The sequence below is a fragment of the Monodelphis domestica genome, chromosome 6, assembly GCF_027887165.1.
Source record: "Monodelphis domestica isolate mMonDom1 chromosome 6, mMonDom1.pri, whole genome shotgun sequence".
Taxonomy (NCBI): Eukaryota; Metazoa; Chordata; class Mammalia; order Didelphimorphia; family Didelphidae; genus Monodelphis; species Monodelphis domestica.
This window is the reverse complement of record NC_077232.1, coordinates 234,279,965-234,299,916: the sequence shown is the minus strand read 5'-3', so window position 1 is coordinate 234,299,916 and position 19,952 is coordinate 234,279,965. Positions and strand designations below refer to the sequence as shown.

The following is a 19,952-nucleotide window of genomic DNA, read 5'->3' as shown; positions in this document are numbered from 1 at the left end:
AAAGATTGCTTTATAGAAAAAAAAGAATAATATGAAAATAGGTAACAAATGATAACCCAGTGCAATTGCTTGTCCACTCTGGGAGGGGAGAGGGAAGAAGGGAAGTAAAGAAAATGAATCATGTAAACATGGAAAAAAATATTTTTCAATAAAAATTTTTAAAAATTTAATTTTAACAGGCACCTACTGTTTGTTGGGCATTTTGTCAGGCACTATGGATACAAGTAGGGAGAATGTGAAGTAATCTTACTCTCCTGGAGCGTACATTACAACCTAAAAAATTCGATTATTTCTGCTTCTAAAATATCTCACTCATCAGTCCTACCCTCTCTATTGCCACTGCTATAACCTTGGTTGAATCCCTCATTACCATCCTATTAACAGAAATCTTCTTTTTATTCATATAGTTTCAATATATAATAACTAGCATTTATATAGTACTTTAAAGTTCCCAGAGCACTTTATATATATATATATATATATATATATATATATATATAATATAAATATATGTACACACACACCTACACATTTTTGGAATACATGTACACTATCCAGAAATAGATATTCACAAGTCCAGAAGACTTCTAGAATACATAACAACTCTGGGAGGCAGGCACTAGTATCATCCTCATTTTACAAATGAGGATACTGAGGCAGAGAGAAGTTATATGATTTGTCCAGGATCACAGTTAAGAACTCTAGGTGGAACTGGAACTCTAGTCTTCCTGATACCAAGGCAAGAGCCCCATCCTCTGCACAACCTAGCTACCTAAAAAATAAGGGTCTGAGTGGCCTTCTCCTGCTCAGAATCCTAAAGTTTTTGATAGTTCCCTAACAACAATCATATTCCTTAATTTGGCATTCAAGACCCTTATCAGTGTGGCACCATTTTCCTCTAACCACCCCACCACCACCACCATTGTCTGTATGTATACGCATTACTGCAGGACCACCACAAGGTGTCCACCTTTGCTTTCTGGAGGGAGCATCTTTGTTTTATGGATTTGGGTTTAGGAAAAAACAAATGATAGTGCGTCTATTAGTTCCTACTCTGATTCTTTTCCTACTGTTCCATGTATATGGGGACAGATGGTATCTGAATATTTATTACACTTATGATTTTTTTCCTTGACATTCATTCAATGACATTCATTGTGTTTAAAAATTTAAAACATGATATCCCCCCATTATTATCTCCTATGAATTTCTTGCTCTACATTTCTTGAGGTTCAGTCAACAATTATTCAGCATTTATTAAGTACCAGGTAATGTATGAAGTCCTGAAAATACAAAGAAAAGCAAAAGCAAAAAAAAAAACCCAAACAAACAAATGACATCCCTGACTCACATATGTGATGGGGCCATACCTAAGAGTATGAAGATGAGATGAGAGGGCACAGGAACCAACATTAATGCACATACTGATATCAGCTTTACTCTAATATCAGTTTACTAAGTCATGGCTCCTATATCTAAGGTATTATTATAGGAAGAGAGAATTCAGCAGGCTCAGCAGACTCTGTCCATAACAATGCCAGCATATTGGCACCAGGTGAGTTCGTAGGAAACCAACTACCCTAATAAAAGGCTAAAGTTTTAGAGAATTTGATTTTTAGGTAGCTAAGTTCCTAGTGCTCCATTCATTTTGATTTCTAATTCAAATATAGACTTTCCTGGCTCTGAAGATCTGCCCAGTGTCTATTCTTGCCTATATTATTAGCCCTTGAATTTTAGTACATGAATTTACAGCTATCTTAGTACAATGCTAGGATCCCTTTTCAGTTTACACTGCTTATATATTCAGTATATTCTCACTCTCCTTCCCAATCAAACCACCTCACCTTTAGAGCTCTAAGGTGCTGAAAATTATGGAAAAGTGAATAGATAAGAAATCATATTTCTCTGTGGCATCTAAATTCTATTAACACTGCAGAAGATACCTCAACAGCTATCTTATCTTTATTTTTAGAAGGATCACAGCACCATAAATTAAAGATCACCTTATTGGTCATCTAGTATAAACTGAACATTTTCAACTGGGGAAACTGGGGCCAAGAGAGGGAAAGCAAATTGCCAAACTCACAAAGGTAAGCAGTAGCAAAGCTGGAATTTGAACTTGGATCATCTGTCTTCAATGTTTTCCATTAGCTATTTCTGTTAACAGTTGAAATTCAGTGACTCATGCACTCCTTTGGTGTTTGTGGTGATGGTCCAGGGAGTGCAAAATAAACATTCTTTAATGGTGTCTTAAGCAGTAGTATTTGTAAAGAACATGATGAGTAGTATTTTAAGTGGCTCTGTGGATTCACAATACATTTGGTTGTTGTTGCAAGCTGTTTGTGGAGCTAAAAACATTTGGAATCACTAAGCTGTAGGGCCAACTAATTATCTAAACAAAGAAATGTTAAAATCCATCTTCCAGCCCAGCCCCTTTCTCTGTTACTTGAATTCCACTCTGTTGAAAAGATGGATTTTTGAATGTTTTATACTTCTCTTAGTTACTACGGAAGGTATAGAAGGTATACGGAAGGTATGCGGTATATAGTCTGTATTGGTGGAGGGAAGACACCTAAGAAATCATAGATATTACATTAGATTACAAGCTCCTTTAGGGCAAGGATGTCTTCCTTTCTATTTGTATTTGAATTCCTGGCATGTAGTCCAGCATTAAGAACATAGAAGTGCTTAATAAATGCTTGTTGACTTGACTTTCAAAGTGTCAGAGTATCAATCCTCATTCTCCCCAGTCTCTCTGCAGAACTTTGACTACTCTTTCATCCTTGATACTCTAATCTCTCTAATTTTTTGATACTCTCTAATCACTCCCCGTTTTTCTCCTACCTAGCTAACCATTCCTTCTCCATTTCCTTTGATGTATTCTCCTCCTAAACATGCCCTCTAACTATATCGGCGACCCTTAGGTTCTGTCCTGGGATTCTCTTCTCTTCTCCCTCTATTCTATCTCCTTCACTTGGGGAACTCATCAGCTCCCATGGATTTAATTACCATCTCTATTCTAATGATTCTCAAATCTGCCTTTTCAGATAGTTGACATCATTATCCCCATTAGCTGCTCAAGTTTATTCTTTCAATGTGAATTACTGTGTCCCCTCTCCTTCCCTGCAGACTAAGAAAGTCATATTAGAGGGCTGGTTTGGGTATAATGGAGAAAAAGTAGACAATCCCAGAAAGTAGAAGGAGGATGAGATGGATTCTCCCCTTCAGTCTTCTTCAAATGTCTCTCCACTAACCCTGCCTTTACTCTCCTCTAATAACTGATTAATGGGTAAACCTTTTCCCTTGGGGAAAGAGAGAAATCAGCTCTCTCCCCCTTCAATATGACAAGGAAGTCACTTTAAGATAACTGACACTTCATTCTAACAAATGATGGTTAGGGGTAAGATAAACAAGATGTCTGCAGGTTGGAGTTTATAGGAAAGAGGGTAAGGAAAGTCTCTGTCTGTCTAAAATATCTTTTTCCCTCCCCCCAAACTTGAGAGACCCAGGCTTGTCAGCCTGGTTTCTAAGAGGCTCAGGGTCTGGTGACCCCTGGTCTTAGCACAGCAGAGACAATGTGCAGACTCAGGGTACCACAGGAGCTGTGTGAGATCTTCTGAGGTTTGCCACAACTCTTGGTGTCTTTGGGGGGAAATGGTGATGAGGATCAATGAGGAATTTTGTATGGCTCAGGAGAGAAATCCCTGATCAGCCTGTCACCCTTGGCTTCTCAAGAAAGAGAGATCAACCTTCTCCCCTTGGAATCTCCTCTTCCCTCAAGATTCCAAACCTCCTTCACCATCCCCTGCTGTGGATGCAAACCTCAGCATGTCCTCCAGGCTCTGTCCCTCAAAGTCTCTGGATCATTCCTCTATCACACCACTGGCAGTTAACTGAATGAGGGACTTAACTACTGTTGCTAAGAAAAACAGAGATAATTTGAAACAAGACTTGTAGTCAAGAGATTACTAAGGAGGATGTTTATTAAAAGGATTGAAGTAGAGATGCTATTGTCTCTAATCATATTTTAAATTCTTACAAACAGACTTTCTTTATCCCTTCCCAGAGTGGGGAACAGTGGAAAGAATGCTGGAATCAGCCAAAGGACCCGAGTTTGAATCTTAGCTATTCAACTTGTAACCTCTGGAATCTTATTTAATTTTTGGGGCTGCAGTTTTCTGATCCATAAATAAAGGATGCTAGATTACCTGACCCTTAAGGTCCCTTTCAACTCAGAAAGTATTATCTTAACCTGATAGTTTTCATTCAAGTCCTGAAAATATGTCTGGTCTTGGCTACCCTTAATAATAATTAATATTTGCATTAAAATGTAAGGCTTACAAAATACTTATATACATTATTTCATGTAAACCTTTCAACAAACTTAACAGGTTTAAACCCTATATTACAGATACTATTACCTCCATTTTATAGATGAAACAACTGAGGCTAGTTGGTTAAATGGTCAAGTAAAATCCAGTGAGGTTAAATGGTTTTGTTTATGACCACAAAGAGAGCAAATCTTGACAATGGGACAAGAAGTCAAGTCTTTTTTCTTCAAACCTCAATCCACCATCTTGTTGTCTACTATGTCCTACTAAGTCTCAATTTGTAACCACACTAAGTAGCATATATATAAATTTGTTGGTGTTATTGTTATTCAGTCATTTCAGTCATGACCCTATTTGGAGTTTTCTTGGCAAAGATGCTGCAGTAATTTGTCATTTCCTTCTCCAGCTCATTTTACAGATGGGCAAATTGAGGCGAGCAGGGTTAAGTGACTTAAGTCACACAGCTCGTAAGTGTCTGAGGTCAAATTTAAACATAAGAAAATAATTCCTGATTCCTGGCCCAGTACTCTATTCATTATGCCACTTAGCTTTATAGATAGATAGATAGATAGATAGATAGATAGATAGATAGATAGATAGATAGATGAATGGATAGACAGATGGATGATTGATAGATAGATGATAGACAAACAGATAGATGGATAGACAGACAGACAAACAGATAAATAGGCACAAACAAACAGACTGATAGATACACACATACATATATACTTATATAACATATCTTATTATTATATACACACATATCTACCTACATACATATACATGTACACACACATACACACACACTTATTCATGTATATATAATAGTAACTAGGGTGTGAAGTTTGGGGATAATACTCCTAGGACTATTAGGGCACCTAGGTGCCACAATAGGTAGAGCAGAACCTGTAGTAGGGAAGATCTGAGTTCAGATCCAGCCTCAGATACTTATTAGTTGTATGACCCTAGGCAAGTCACTTAACCGCTGCTTGCCTCAGTTTCCTTGTCCGTAAAATGAAAATAATAATGGCACCTACCTCCCAGAATTGTTTTGAGACTCAAATGAGATAATAATTGTAATGCCCTTAGCACAGTGCCTGTCTGGCACATGGTAAGTACTTTATTATATTATAAAAATACAAACTTACCTTTTCTTATCCTTGCCTTTAATTTTTCTCTTTTTCCCTCCATACTTTTCACCTCTCTCCCAGGCCACCTCTGCATCCCTCTCAAGTCCTGCTCTCTCTCTCTCTCTCTCTCTCTCTCTCTCTCTCTCTCTCTCTCTCTCTCTCTCTCTCTCTCTCTCCCCTCCATTCCACTCTTGACAAAAAGTATGGTGCCAAGTAATCCTCAAAGCAGATCTGATCATGTCAGCCCCCTTCTCAATAAACTCCAGAAGCTTCTTATTACCCCTAGGATCAAATATATACGTTTCTGTTTATCTTTTAATGCCCTTTACAACCTGGCCCCAACTTATCTTTCCAGGCTCATTAGATATCATTCCCTCCTACACTCTGTAATCTAGCAAAAGTGTCCTCTCTGTTCTGCACATAGTACACTACATTTCCAGCCTCTGTGATGTTGCACTGGCATCCCCCTTTCCCAGTATGCATTCTCTCCTCATCATAGAACTCTTCCTTTAAGATGTAGTTGAAACCCCACTTTCTACAAAGGGCCTTTCCCTGCTTCCATCCCTCTTCCACATACTAGTGCCCTCCCTCCCTCCCTAACTAGCTGGTACTTTACTACCTTGTATAAGAGTCTGCCCCATAGCGATTTTGCAAAGCTGAAGGTCAAAAAGGGGGGAAACAGATATTGAAATATAAGAAGGAAGCCCTTTGGAGTAGAGAAGAAACAATCCAGATTGAGAAAAGGCCTGGGGCTTGAATAGCTCCACTACTATGTAGAAGCTGACCAAACCATGAACTAGCCACTAGGGAACAGACTATATTGGTAACGTTGACCTGAATAAGAGCCTATGAAGTATGACTGCCTAATCCCAGCCTGATCACCAGGAGCTGTAGCTGAAGGAATTTACTTTGAATTAAGAAAGACTACAGACAGGAGGAGCCATTTCTATTTCACTTTCTCATGCGGCTTTGAAGTGACCATTCCAGACCCTGGTTCTGAGAAAAGTCAAAGCAGACAGACTTGTTTTAATCCATGATTAAAACAAGAAGTCAGTTCAGGCTGAAGAAGCATTCTGGGCAACATTCTACCTAAAGAAGCACAGTACCACTCAAACAAACTCAAGGTCAAAGGAAGTAAATGACTACAAATACTCATCAAAGAATAAGCTGGGGGAATTCAGATCAGCTGGTTTATCAGAACTTCACAGCTCAGCACTCTGGCCCGTTCAAGCTGAGAAACCATAGCTCTACAGGAGAACATCCTACCCAGCCCAGTCTGGCAGATTTCCAGTGGTCACTGAATGTGGTGAGGAGAAAACTTAGAAGATGAGAGACCTGCTTGACCCAGCACACTTGTTAACAAGGAGCCCACTGATGGGGGCTCCTGAGTTTTGTTAGAAGGTTAACCAACTTGGAATGAATTACAAACTTATAAATCAACTGCCCCAGAACCCTGGGAGCTGTAGCAGTAAATCTTCTGGAGACCCAGTGTTCAGTTTTAGTACAGCTTGGGGAGGTGTGAGTCCAAAGCAAGTGTTAAATATTTATTATCTATATTTTTTCTGTGTGTCATATACTTCTTATATATTTATGTGTCTCTGTTGTTACAATGTAAGGCTCTCGAGAATAATGTTTATTTGATTCTTTATTTTTGTATCCCTCACTGCCTGGGACAGACACTTAATAAATAGTTGATCCTTTTTTTTTCTTTAAAGCTTACTTTTTGTCCTTCTCTGAGACAGAAGGGTCAGAGCTTGGCAAACAGGAGATAGTGATTTCCCCAGATATATATAGCTAGGAAGTATCTGATGTCACATTTGAACCCAGGTCTTCCCAACTTCAAGCCTTACATTCTATCCATTGAGCCACCAACTGCCCCTCTTTGATTGATTCTTAAACAAGCAAAATTGTCTTTCTTGCACTATAATTCTCTATCCCTTGACAAAATGTACATTGTCCTTACTTCAGGACTCCAGGGATTTCAAAATCAAGAACATTCCACAGTATGTACTAATAGATCTTGCTAAGAAAATTAAAAAAAAAAAATCTAGCTAACTCTGGCCCAGTAAGTCCAGGCGGTGACAGAGTGCTAAACCTAGAAGGTGGAAAGAATTCCTTTATAAGCTTGTAGTTGATTCTAAATTATATCTACAACCTCAAGCTCAGCTATGCAATGGGATTAGTGAAAGTGACTCAACTATTTGACATTGTTTTTAGGGTTCATAATGAGGAACAGACAGATTCTTTAATTGACAGGTGGATCACATCTCATTTTTTCCTTCATAAAATATGTAGTTTTCAACTGTTCTTTCCAAATGTATTTATGTCACTTTTAAAATGTAGTGATAATAGGAAGGATTAAAGAGTGAAAAGCCAAAACTTTATACCAGTGATTCTGGCCATTTTTTTGCAACTTTAATAAACAAATAAATAAAAACTATCTTACTTTGTTTGCTATAGAGTGTTATGTTTAGGTCTGGCAGGTATTCCAGAATATAACTCCAACCCTGTCATTTTACATTTTAGGAAACTGAGATATGGGGTCATTAAGTGACAAGTCCAAAGTAACAAATAATATGTCTCACAAGTAGAATTCAAATCTAAAGCCACAAAATACAGAAGCAAATGTTATAGTTTTCGTATCAGACAAAGCCTGAACTCTGGCTTGGCCATTTATTAGCCATATGACCTTACATCAGTCACTTCCCTCTCTGGGTCTCACTTATCTCATCTGTAAAATGATGGGGTTGGACTAAAATGGCTTCTGAGGCTACTTCCTCCCTTAAATCTATGATCTCATGTACCCAGGTCCTTCAGACTCAGTGGTCTCTATTTAATATAATACTATCAGTTGTATCTGATTCTTCATGATCCCATCCAGGGTTTTCATGGCAAAGATTCTAGAAGGGTTTGCCTTTTCTTTCTCCAGCTCATTTTACAGATGAGGAAACTGAGGCAAATAGGCTTACATGACTTGCCTAGGATCACATAGCTAGTAAGTGTCTGAGGCTTATTTGAACTCATATCTTTCTGATGCCACATCTGGCACTCTATCCACTGTACCATTGAGCTTCCATAAACCTCTCACTTCATTTTTTTTCATTTTAATAATATTTTATTTGATCATTTCCAAGCATTATTCATTAAAGACAAAGATCATTTTCTTTTCCTCCCCCCCCCCCATAGCCGAAGCATGATTCCACTGGGTGTCACATGTGTTCTTGATTCGAACCCATTTCTATGTTGTCAATATTTGTATTAGAGTGTTCCTATAGAGTCTCTCCTCTGTCATGTCCCCTCAACCGCTGTAGTCAAGCAGTTGCTTTTCCTCCGTGTTTCCACTCCTATAGTTTATCCTTTGCTTATGCATAGTGTTTTTTCTCCTAGCTCCCTGCAGATTGTTCCGGGTCATTACTCCACCACCAATGGAGAAGTCCATTACGTTCGATTATACCACAGTGTGTTTGTCTCTGTGTACAATGTTTTCCTGGTTCTGCTCTTCTCGCTCTGCATCACTTACTGGAGGTTGTTCCATTCTCCATGGAATTCCTCCACTTTATTATTCCTTTTAGCACAATAGTATTCCATCACCAACATATACCACAATTTGCTCAGCCATTCCCAATTGATGGGCATCCCCTCGCTTTCCAGTTTTGGGACACCAAAAAGAGCGCAGCTATGAATATTTTTGTACAAGTCTTTTTGTCCATTATCTCTTTGGGGTACAGACCCAGCAGTGCTATGGCTGGATCAAAGGGTAGATATTCTTTTGTCGCCCTTTGAGCATAGTTCCAAATTGCCCTCCAGAATGGTTGGATCAATTCACAACTCCACCAGCAATAAATTAATGTCCCTACTTTTCCACATCCCCTCCAGCATTCATTACTTTCCTTTGCTATCATGCTAGCCAGTCTGCTTGGTGTGAGGTGATACCTCAGAGTTGTTTTGATTTGCATCTCTCTGATTATAAGAGATTTAGAACACTTCTTCATGTGCTTATTATTAGTTTTGATTTCTTTATCTGAGAACTGCCTATCCATGTCCCTTGCCCATTTATCAATTGGAGAATGGCTTGATTTTTTGTACAATTGATTTAGCTCTTTATAAATTTGAGTAATTAAACCTTTGTCAGAGGTTTCTATGAAGATTGTTTCCCAATTTCTTGTTTCCCTTCTGATTTTAGTTACATTGGTTTTGTTTGTATAAAAGCTTTTTAATTTGATGTAGTCAAAATTATTTATTTTACATTTTGTGATTTTTTCTATATCTTGCTTGGTTTTAAAGCCTTTCCCCTCCCAAAGGTCTGACATGTATACTATTCTGTGTTTACCCAATTTACTTATGGCTTCCTTCTTTATGTTTGAGTCATTCATCCATTTTGAATTTATCTTGGTGTAGGGTGTGAGGTGTTGATCTATTCCTAATCTCTCCCATACTGTCTTCCAATTTTCCCAGCAGTTTTTATCAAATAGTGGATTTTTGTCCCAAAAGCTGGGATCTTTGGGTTTATCGTATACTGTCTTGCTGAGGTCGCTTTCCCCCAGTCTATTCCACTGATCTTCCTTTCTGTTTCTTAGCCAGTACCAAATTGTTTTGATGACTGCTGCTTTGTAATATAGTTTAAGGTCTGGGACTGCAAGGCCACCATCATATGTGGTTTTTTTTCATTATTTCCCTGGATATCCTTGATCTTTTGTTATTCCAAATGAATTTTGTTATGGTTTTTTTCTAAATCAGTAAAGAAATATTTTGGGAGTTCAATGGGTATGGCACTAAATAGATAAATAAGTTTGTGTAGGATGGTCATTTTTATTATATTGGCTCGTCCTATCCATGAGCAGTTTATCTAGTTTATCCCCATTGCAGATGATATTAGCTGATGGTTTTAGATATAGACTGTTTATTATTTTTAGGAATGACCTTTCTATTCCTATGCTTTCTAGTGTTTTTAATAGGAATGGGTGTTGTATTTTATCAAAGGCTTTTTCTGCATCTATTGAGATAATCATGTGGTTCTTGTTGGTTTGTTTGTTGATGTGGTCAATTATGTGGATGGTTTTCCTAATATTGAACCAGTCCTGCATCCCTGGTATAAATCCTACTTGATCATGGTGGATGACCCTTCTGATCACTTGCTGGAGTCTTTTTGCTAGTATCCTATTTAAGATTTTTGCATCTATATTCATTAGGGAGATTGGTCTATAGTTTTCTTTCTCTGTTTTTGACCTGCCTGGTTTTGGAATCAGTACCATGTTTGTGTCATAAAAGGAGTTTGGTAGAACTCCCTCTTTGCTTATTATGTCAAATAGTTTGTATAGTATTGGGATTAACTGTTCTCTGAATGTTTGATAGAATTCACTGGTGAATCCATCAGGCCCTGGGGATTTTTTCTTAGGTAGTTCTTTGATGGCTTGTTGGATTTCATTTTCTGATATGGGATTGTTTAAGAATTCTATTTCCTCTTCTGTTAGTCTAGGCAATTTATATTTTTGTATATATTCATCCATTTCTCCTAAATTGGTGTATTTATTGCCATATAATTGGGCAAAGTAATTTCTAATGATTGCCTTAATTTCCTCTTTATCGGAGGTGCTGTCCCCCTTTTCATCTTTGATGCTGCTAATTTGCTTTTCTTCCTTCCTTTTTTTAATTAGATTGACCAGTACTTTGTCTATTTTGTTTGTTTTTTCAAAGTACCAGCTTCTTGTCTTATTTATTAAATCAATAGTTCTATCACTTTTGATTTTATTAATTTCTCCCTTAATTTTTAGGATTTCTAGTTTGGTTTTCTGCTGGGGGGTTTTAATTTGATCGCTTTCGAGTTTTTTTATTTGCATTTCCAATTGATTGATCTCTGCTCTCCCTAGTTTGTTGATATATGCACTCAGGGATATGAATTTACCTCTGATTACCGCTTTGGCTGCATCCCAAAAGGTTTGAAAGGATGTCTCGCCATTGTCATTTTCCTCGATAAAATTATTAATTGTTTCTATGATTTCTTCTCTAACTAAACGATTTTGGAGTATCATATTGTTTAATTTCCAATTAGTTTTTGATTTGGTTTTCCATGTACCATTACTGATCATTATTTTTATTGTCTTGTGATTTGAGAAGGCTGCATTTATTATTTCTGCTTTTCTGTATTTGTGTGCTATGTTTCTGTGACCTAATGTATGGTCAATTTTTGTGAATGTGCCATGTGGTGCTGAGAAGAAGGTGTATTCCTTTTTATCCCTATTTATTTTTCTCCATATGTCTATTAATTCTAATTTTTCTAAGATTTCATTCACTTCTTTTACCTCTTTCTTATTTATTTTTTGGTTTGATTTATCTAAGTTTGATAATGGTTAGTGTAAGTCTCCCACTAATATGGTTTTACTGTCTATTTCTTCCTTCAATTCTCCTAGTTTCTCCATTAGAAATTTGGGTACTATATTATTTGGTGTATACATGTTGATTAGTGATATTTCCTCATTATCTAAAGTCCCTTTTAACAAAATATAATTACATCCCCTATCCCTTTTGATCAGGTCTATTTTTGCTTTGGCTTTATCAGATATCATGATTACCACTCCTGCCTTCTTTCTGTCAGTTGAGGCCCAGGTGGTCTTACTCCATCCTTTAATTCTGACCTTGTGGGTGTCTATCTGCGTCATGTGTGTTTCTTGAAGACAACATATGGTAGGGTTTTGGATTCTAATCCATTCTGCTATTCTTCTACGTTTTATGGGTGAGTTCATCCCATTCACGTGCAAGGTTATGACTGTCATTTGTGGACTCCCTGGCATTTTGATAACCTTCCCTAATTCTAACATTTTTTCCTTTGGCTCTACCTTTTAGTCCAGTGATTTCTTTTAAATCAGTCCCCCTTATCTCCTCCCTTGATATGTTTCCCTTTTTAGTCCCTCCCCTTTTGTTCCCTCTCCCACCCCCCTCTCTTTCCCTCCCCTTTTGTTTTCCCTTTCCCCCTCACCCCCTTGGTTTTCCCTTCTCCCTACCCTTGTTGGGTAAGATAGAATTCAAGATCCCAATGGATCTGGATGTTTTTCCCTCTCAGAGTTAATTTCCCTGAGAGTAAGGTTTAAGTAAAAACTCTCTTCCTCTCCTGCTTATAGGAGTTTTCTTCCCCTCCCCTTCCCATGTGAATCTTTGTGTGAGAATGATTATTCTATTTGGTCTTTCTTTTCCCCCTATTTACACATTACATTTTCCCCACCTGTTAGTATACATAGATTGATATAAATGTAGTCCTTATAGAAGAGAGTTTGAGTAAAAGAAGAAGATAACATTTTTCTCCTTTTCCCCTTTCCTTCATATTTACCTTTTCAGGTATTCCATGCTCTTTGATTTTCGATATCGAACTTTCCACAGAGCTCTGGTCTTTTCATTGCAAAAAGTTGGAAATCTTCTATTTTGTTGAATGCCCATACTTTCCCTTGGAAGTATATAGTCAGTTTTGCTGGATAGCTGATTCTTGGTTGAAGACCCAGCTCGCTTGCCTTTCTGAAGATCATGTTCCATGCCTTACGATCATTCAGAGTGGAACTTGCAAGGTCTTGTGTGACCCTGATTGGCATTCCTTTTATCTAAATTGTCTTTTTCTGGCTTCTTGTAAGATTTTTTCTTTTGTTTGAGAGTTTTGGAATTTGGCAATTACATTCCTGGGAGTTGTCTTTTGGGGGTTTAGTGTAGAGGGTGTTCTGTGAGCTCTGTCAGTGGCTGTATTGCCCCCTTGTTCTAGAATCTCTGGGCAATTTTCTTTGATTATCTCTTGTATTATGATGTCGAGTTTGCTGTTTATTTCTGGATTTTCTGGAAGTCCAAATATTCTTAAATTGTCTCTTCTCCCTCTATTTTCCAAATCTGTCACTTTGTCGGTGAGATATTTTATGTTCTCTTCTAATTTCTTGCTCTTTTGGCTTTGCTTTATTAGTTCTTGCTTTAAAGCCTGGTTTTCCTTTTCACTTTGGTCAAATTGGTTTTGTAGATGCGTAAATTTCTTTTGCATTCTTTCCCACTTTTCCTCCCAGAAGGCTTCCATCTTTTTGATCATTTCAGATTCAAATTCTTCATGGGTTTGTGGAGAGTTTCCATTTCCTTTGGAAGGTTTCAGATCATTTGCTTTTGTTTCCTCTTCTATCTCCTCTGTGTTTTGTATTTTTGCTCCATAAAATGTGTCCAAAGTCACCCCCTTCTTGTTTTTCTTTGAATTTTGGGACTTTTTTGCTTCTGTGGAGTTTGCCATCTCTATCTGAGTGGGGGGGGGGGATTAGCTTTTCTTATCTCTGTCTGGTGTTCAGAGGTTTTAGCCCTAGGCAGATTGTCTGTTCTATGCAGTTGTTGTTCTGTCTTCCCAGGAAGCCAGGAGTTGCTGGTGTGTCCCTGTTACTGCCCTCCTCTCCTTGGCACCCTCCTGATGCTTCTCCGTTGCCTTACTTCCACGCTCTAAGCCTAGCTTGGCCCTTGTTCCTGTGCCTTAGCAGGCCAGCGCCTGCACTCTGTGGGGGGAGGGGCCTCGGCTTCCCAGAGCTCTGAGGGCTCCTAATGATATTAGCTTTCCCTGGGTTGAATTTAGTATGCCTTGAGGCAGGGACTTTTTTCGTGAGACTCTCTGGGTGCCCCCTCGACTGGATTAGGTTGTTTTCAGGATGTGGCCTTCAGAATAGCCGGCTCCCGAGGCCCTTTTGCCAGTCCTGAGGGTTGCTGTTGTTTCAGAAGACCCTGCTCTCTGAGGGGGAGGGGCCGCGGCTTCCCAGAGCTCCGAGGGCTCCTCCCAGGGGGTTACGAGCTCCCCCGTCCCTCTCTGTTTCCCTGCTGTCTGGGTGCCCCCTCCACTGGGTTGGGTTGTTTTCAGGAAGCGGCCTTCAGAATAGCAGGCCGTGGGGCTCTGAGGTTGCCTCTGCTGCCTCGGACTCGGACTCCGAGCTCTGGGTTGGGGGGGATGGGTCCTAGGACCTTCCTTCTGCCTACCCCTTAGGTCTGAGTGGTCTTGGGTTCTGGCTTTTGGGGGGGGGGCATACCTTTTGATCCAGGTCCAGGTCCAGGAGGAGGACTCCCCGGGTCTATGCTGTTGATTGTTTTGAATTTCGGTGTCCTAGGAGCATTCGGTTTGAGATCAGTAAGGAAGGGTTTCAGGAGATCTGAACTTTAGCTTTCTCTAAGCCGCCATCTTGACCGGAACCTCACTTCATTTTTAAAGTTCAGATTTTTTTTCCAAATTCTGAGGAATATATCATGAATATTTTTCAACTTGCCATTAATATTCTTGATTAAAGAAATAATTGTGAACAATAATATTGAGTTAATTTAAATTCAATGTGTAGAGAGATGGTCTCAGAATCAATAAAATATGGGTTCAGTTCCTAATTCAGAGCCAGATTAATTGAGAATGAGCTGTGTGATCAATGCAAACCCCCAAACCCCTTTGTGTTCTGACAATGATCTAAGAATGTAAATTGCAAAACCGTTATAGATTCATATCAGACTAAGAAATTTTCTCATTAATGGTTCCCCCTCAGCAGTGAAATCACAGGTCTGCCCAAAATAAATAAATAACAAATCACTTTTGTCATTAAAACACTTTAAAAATAATTGATCAAATAACAATTCCTACCACAATTTATGACTACATTTTAAGGCTCTATTATTTTATCAGTGTGTGCATACCTTCCATCACTTCATTAATCCATCTAAGCTATAGTTTAGAAATAATATTGGAGAAATACTATGACAAGAAAGAAAGAAAGAGAGACAAAGAGAGAGAGAAAGAGAGAGAAAGGAAGGAAGGAAGGAAGGAAGGAAGGAAGGAAGGAAGGAAGGAAGGAAGGAAGGAAGGAAGGAAGGAAGGAAGGAAGGAAGGAAGGAAGGAAGGAAGGAAGGAAGGAAGGAAGGAAGGAAGGAAGAAAAGGAAAGGAAAGGAAAGGAAAGGAAAGGAAAGGAAAGGAAAGGAAAGGAAAGGAAAGGAAAGGAAAGGAAAGGAAAGGAAAGGAAAGGAAAGGAAAGGAAAGGAAAGGAAAGGAAAGGAAAGGAAAGGAAAGGAAAGGAAAGGAAAGGAAAGGAAAGGAAAGGAAAAAGAAAAGAAAATCAACTAGTGGCCAACCTGTTTAGATGAAACTCTTGGAACTTAATTGGAGGTACTTAGGGACAGACATTCAATCCATCACTGGGCTGGTACTGGCTGGAATCTTCAAAAAACTTATATTGTCTGGTATGGCCTTCAGGAACTCAGAGTTCTCTTAAACCATGAAGAAGCATGAGAGGATAACTCCAATCTTAGCATTATTTTCAAGTCATAGATATCTCAGAGTCTATTATCTAAAGTCCTTAAAAAGATTTAATGTTTATTGGTAATCACGATGAAATGTCTGATATTTCATTAGCCAAGGGAGATAAACAGCATACTCTGAAAACTTGATAAACTTCAATCTGAGCTCACAGGAAGGATCATAGTTGTCAATATTTAATTATGGTGCTTCTCCTAAACACTTGAGTGGAGTCTTCTAATTAAAAAATGCTTACGTACAGGGATAACCTTTCCACCAGTAAGTGCCATATCTAATTGCTTCTTCTTTGTCTATTTTTTTCCTAGAAAGACAATACATTCTCAATGCATGCCTTGCTGATATGAATAAAATATTTGATTTGCTATTAAATGGAATCACAGATTCCAAGAATTAGAAAGAAACTCAGTGGCTATCAAGTATACACAAAAATCACTTTTAAGTAATTATTATGCAATAAAATTAGCAGGGAGATACAAAATATACAAGATGAAGGATTTCATTAGAATGTCAAAATAAAAAAAAATAAGTTTTAAAAGTTGCCTCCTGGGAGCAGCTAGGTGACTCATGAATTGAGAGCCAGCCTAGGACAAGAGGTCCTGGGTTCAAATCTGATCTCAAACACTTCTTAGCTATATGACCCTGGGCAAGTGACAACCCCCAACTGCCTAGCACTTACCACTCTTCTACTTCAAAACCAAAGCATAATATTGATTCTAAGACAGAAAGTAAGGGTTTTTTTTAACTGTATTGAGCATTTTCAGAGAATTCAGATTCACATCATGTCCACTTTATAGTTCCTTACATTTCTTCAAGACTTATCTCAAATCCTACTTACTATAGGAGGCTTCATCTAGTGCCTTCAGCTCCAAATCCCTTTCCCTCTGAAGTCACTTTCCATCTACTCTCTGTGTATCTTGTAGGTTACTAATTTTGTGCAAGTTGTCTCCTCCACTGGAATGTAAACTTTCTTGGGGCAGAGATACTTTTGACCTTTCTTTATATCTCACTGTTTACCATAGTACTTGGCACATAGGCACAGCTCACACACACTGGCTTAATGATTGATTACTTTTTGAAGTTATCTCACAAAGTAAAGTTTAATCTAGTTCCTTTTTTGTATTGTAATGAGGCTTCATTGTATTTTGGAAGTATATTGTAATCAGCAATAATAACCATAAATTTGTGAGCACACCAAGGCTGTGAAAAAATATAATTTAATAGGAAATGCTTCATTTAATTATTTTAGTTCTAGTCTTCATTGAGCTTCAATAATTAAACATTAAACCCATGTGAAGAGGGCCATAGCTTGACTCATCTTCTGGGGCTATGACTCAAAGGTGTGATAGAATCCTGAGAAGTGCTTAAACTTCCCCCTTACTGGATAAAAATAATGTATTTACAAGCCCTTTTATTTTGCGTCACTGTTACTAGGCGTTACAAGGTAGTGTGTTCTATTTTTTTTTTACTCCTTAGGGTATTTTTGTCTTCCACAGGGAGTAAGTCATCATTTGTTTCCATTTGGTATTAATACTTAATTGAATCACATCCCATGTTGTATATGTCTGTGTAGTACTTGTTCTTTTAGAAGGGCACACACTATTTGTGGGGCAGCTAGGTGGCTAAGTGGATAGAGCACCCCTCCCACAGTCAGGAAGATCTGAGTTCAATTCTGACCTCATGTGCTCATATTAGTTATATCACCCTGGACAAGTCATTTAACCCTGTTTGCTTAAGTTTCCTCATCTGGAAAATAAGCTGGAAAAGGAAATAGCAAACCACTCCAGTATATTTGTCAAGAAAATCCCAAATGGGATTATGAAGAGTCCGACATGACTGAAAAACAATACAATTTGTAAATGGTCCATGTAAATGATTCCTATAACTTGAGAATTTAAAGAAAAATATACTATTATGTTGTTGTTAGCAAAAAAAAAATCACAAATTTAATAACAATAATAACTAGCATTTATACTGTACTTTAGGGTTTACAAAGTGTTTTATAATATTATCTCATTTGATTCTCATGACAATTCTGGAAGGTAGATGCTATTATCATCTCCATAGTAGTTAAGTGACTTGCCCAGGGTCATTCAATTAGTGTCTAAAAATAGGTATAAACTCAAGGTTATCTTCCTCCAGGTGTAGATTAAAAAATTAATATCCAATACTCCAAGAATTATATTTTATAAGATTTATCAAATATCACTTGATAGTAGAGGGAAAAAAACCTTCAGTAAAAAAGGTTTTCCCAGAACATGCATGCGGGAGAAGAGAGAAGAGAGGGAGGAGCCACAAAATTATATACACATGTAACAAACACAAACATAAAGGAAGGGAAAAGGATTCTTGGGGCAAGCAAAGAATTTTGGAAGATGGAATCCAAGGGTTCAGGATTTTTTAGTTACACACAGGTCCAGCATTCTCTCTACTGACCCACCTAGCTACTACAATGGACCTTAAAGGTCAGCGAGTTTAACTCCCTCATTTTATAGATGAGGAAACTGAGGCATAAGGATGTCAAGTTACTTGTCCAGGGACACAGGGACAAAATCTGAAGCTGAACTTGAATCTAGATTTTCTTGCCTCCAAAGTCTAGTACTCTCTCCCCAATACCATGCTGCTCCTCAGTGTGTGAGAATCTTTGTATTATCACCTTCACTTAGAGGAACTATGTACCTAATATTTATATATTACAGTGAATGGTGTCATAGGAAAACTTTATTCTGAGAATAACATCCAATGACATATTGTCATATATGACACATATGCTTGTTTAGTCCTCAAAAGCAATTATATATATGTATATACATATAAATATATGTAGATATAAAGTAGATGAAATTTGGCCAGCTGTGAGGTATAACTTGGGGTTTCAACTTTAGTTTTGAATGTTTTGCTTCAAGAGATGTAGCATGAGATGAATGAGCAAGTCCAAACAAGAGAGATTTAATAATAAGAAATTCTTATATAAGATAACAAGAAAAAAAACCTACTTGTTTTCTCCCTCTGAGAGCACAATGCCTTCATTCAATAACTAGCCAAATTGAAGTCATTACTATCATTAAGAATAGATGGAAAGTCATATGATGATGTGTAGCCTGAGTTCACTCACCAAGAGGTCCCTAAGGAAATGCAAGGTCCCAGCAGAAAACACCTTGAACTTCAGAAAATCTCCCGGGCAACCAAACAAAAAAAGCCCAAGATAGAAATAGCTATAAATGAGAGAGATTTAAAATACTCTTGGGTTTTTGTGAGGCAAGTGGAAAGGGAGAAAGGAGGATTCTGGGATAAAAAGGAAATTTCCATAGTAGTTTGTATTATCTTCATGAAGGACTTTGTGTTCCAGAGCAGGGAATTGTTTCCTACACCCATCGAGATTGTCCTCATCCTCCTTTTTCTCTCCACGCAGATTTGGTTGACTAATGAATCCTTGTTACAACAACATGGAGCCTCCTGGGTCTCCCAGACAAGACCTGTAATTTTGTTGTGATAGAAAACTCCCTATGAGGAAATGCCCTTTACTAATGAAGATTAGCACCTGCTCTGAACTTGTAGTCTAAGAACCTGGGTCACTGAGAAGGTAAGTGGTTCTTGATGAGCCTTGTGCATATAACCAATAAATATCAGAGGCAAGCCTTTGATCCAGCTATACCACTACTGAGTTTGTACCCCAAAGATATATTAAAAAATATTTGTACAAAAATATTTATAGTTGTTCTTTGTGTGGTGGCAAAAAAATTGGAAAATGAGGGGATGCCCTCCAATTGGGGAATGGCTGAACACATTGTGGTATCTGATGGTGATGGAATCCTATCGTGCTGTAAGGAATGGTTAATGGCTAGATTTCTATATGAACTGGAAAGAACTCCATGAACTGATGTGGAATGAAATGATCAGAACCAGAACATTGTATACAGAAAGTGAAACATTGTGGAATGATCAAATGTAACAGACTCTTCTACTAATAGCAATGCAATGATCAAGAATAATCCAGTGGAACTCGTGGAAATGAATGTTATCCACATCTAGAGAAAGAACTATGGTAGTAGGAACATAAGAGAAAACCATATGATTTATTACTTAGTTATATAGGTATATGATTCAGGGTTGTGGTTTTTAAAAGATTACTCTATTACAAATATGAATAATATGGAAATTCCTTCTGGGTAATAAGACATGTATAAACCAGTGGAATTGCTTATTAG

The 19,952-nt window shown here is 37.9% G+C and overlaps 1 protein-coding gene across 1 annotated transcript in view; it reads right to left on the bottom strand.

Annotated features, from left to right (window-relative positions):
• FAM149A (family with sequence similarity 149 member A) overlaps window positions 1-19,952 on the bottom strand; it is a 72,295-nt gene that overhangs the window by 46,167 nt on the left and 6,176 nt on the right. The window lies entirely within an intron of this gene.